Raw genomic sequence first — 2318 nt, 5'->3', positions numbered from 1 at the left:
CCCCCCTAGTATTTTCGAGACCCCCAGGGAGGGGCACCATTCTGGGGACCTTAGCGCGTGACTGCCTTGATGCCGACATCTCTCTCCTCTCACAGACTGCTTTTCCCTCACCCCACGCCCATGCAAGCCTCAGAGCTGGTAGCTTTTCACCTTTATTCTTTTTACCAAAGTCCAGACCATACAATAAATTCATGAGTGAAGAAATACACTTATTTTCAAAAGGTCAACCTTACAAGTTATGAAAGAAATACACATTAAAATGAGTTCCATTTCTCACCTCTCAAATTGGCAAAGATGAAAGTAATTATATATTCAATATTGGCAAAGGTGCAGTCAAAATGGGCACTCTGGCAAAGGCACGTAATCTTTATAGGTTACTTATAAATACATAATATATTTCCACTAGTGAGAGGATAAATAAGTATTTATATGTAACATATAAGATTATAATTTACTTGTTAAACCAGTAATTGAACTCCTAGAAAAATATGCTAAGGAAATCATTGAAGTTGCACAAATATATTTATGTATAAAAATATCCGTCACTGTGTTACTTTCAATACAAAAATGGGAAACAACCTGAATGTCCAACAATAGAAAACTGGTTAAATAAATTATGGTACTGCCAAATGAAACATTTTAAAACCATGGAAACTAAGCTAGCTGTAAGGTTGAGTGGAAAGAACTGAGATACAAAAATATACACCAGACTGATCATAAATATCATTTTGAATTGATACAAAACTGAGAGGCACTTTCCAAATGCCTCTGGTTAGCTTTAAATGGTGAGATTTCAGGTAATTTTTATTTTCCTCTTTATATCTTCCCTACTTTCCAAATTTCCTACAAAGACTATGACTTTTATGATTACAAAACACTTGTGCATATACATATATTTAATTATATATCTCTGTCTTTATATTTCTATGTATGTGTACATGCATGTGCTTAAATTCTAATCCTGCTGCCTCTCCATACTGAGATGTGATACTGCCACCCAGACAAGCCCAGCAGGTGCCAGGTGAGGGGAGCTCCCTGGCTCCACTCCAGTCTCCAAGTGCACACCGCCTGGGTCACAGGGACTCTATTCTTCCTCACGTGCTCTCCTCCCCCACAGCTTCCCATCCTGAGACTCGTCAACTCAGAAAGTCAGAGCTGGAAGAAACCTCAGTGATAGATCAGGGTTCCTGACCTTTCTTGCACTGTGGACCCCTAGGCTGTAGTCTAGTGAAATCTATGGAATCCCTTCTCAGAATAATCATTTTACATGCATAAAATAAAGCAGAGAATTTCGAGGGACACCATGCATTCCTTGAGTGGTAAGATTCTAGGCCATATCCCTCATGTTTCCTTTAAACTGAGGCTGGCATGAGAAGGGGACTCATCTGTGGTCAGCAGTCCTGGCCCCCTGGGCTCTACCTACCACTCTGTGGTCTCCTTCCTCCCTCTCAGTGACTTATGCAATTCTATTGCAGCTTTCCACTCTACCAGGCCTAGGAAAACACCCCTTGATCTTCACAGCAACTTAACAAGGTCAGCCTCACTGTCTCCACTTCCAGATGTGGAGACTGAGTACGAGAGGGCTCAGCACAGGTGGGCAGGATGACCTCACCTCTAAGACCCATGGGGCTCACATGAGCTGGTCTGAGTCAATCAGAGCTCAATTGGGAAAGGGACACTCTCCTCCCTCTTGGGCTGCTTAGTGAACCAGGCAGAGGTCTTCCAGAGTAAAGAGACTGCCTGAGGGTGAAGCCAACCCATAGGAAACTGAATGTGGGGGAGGTAAGAAACTGAGAATGGAGGCATTTGTGGGGGCCCTTGATCAAGCTGAGCCTGAAGCAGATTTCTGACTTTTCAATTACATGAGCCAACACATTACCTGTCCTTTTCTATTTTCTTTTTTAAAACCAATTTGATTTAATTACTTGCAACCAAGTGTCCAAATTAAGCCAAGTATGGATTATACCCATTTTAGAGATGAAAAAACTGAGACAGGCCAGGGGAATTAAATGACTAGTAAGTGGCAAGACATTATTTGAACCCACTCTTTCTGACTTCAAAGCCTTAACTGTGACTGCATACAAGTCCAGGAAAAGGCCAAATGCCTTTCTCCCTGAGGGAATCTGAGCCTTTGCTCTTATATATCCTCCAGCAGAGCTCAAGACAGAAAGTTCAGAGGCTCACAGCCATGTGACCACCTACCAAATCCACCCTCCTAGGAGGTGTGGTCCTTCTACACACACCTCTTCTGGCTGCACACGTGTGGGTTCCTTTTTTCTTAAACTTGTAGTTGATGTTCCTTCCACCTCCTCTTACCT

Source organism: Galeopterus variegatus, unplaced genomic scaffold (genome assembly GCF_000696425.1).
Source record: "Galeopterus variegatus unplaced genomic scaffold, G_variegatus-3.0.2 Scaffold15519, whole genome shotgun sequence".
Classification (NCBI taxonomy): Eukaryota; Metazoa; Chordata; class Mammalia; order Dermoptera; family Cynocephalidae; genus Galeopterus; species Galeopterus variegatus.
This window is presented reverse-complemented; position numbering follows the sequence as displayed.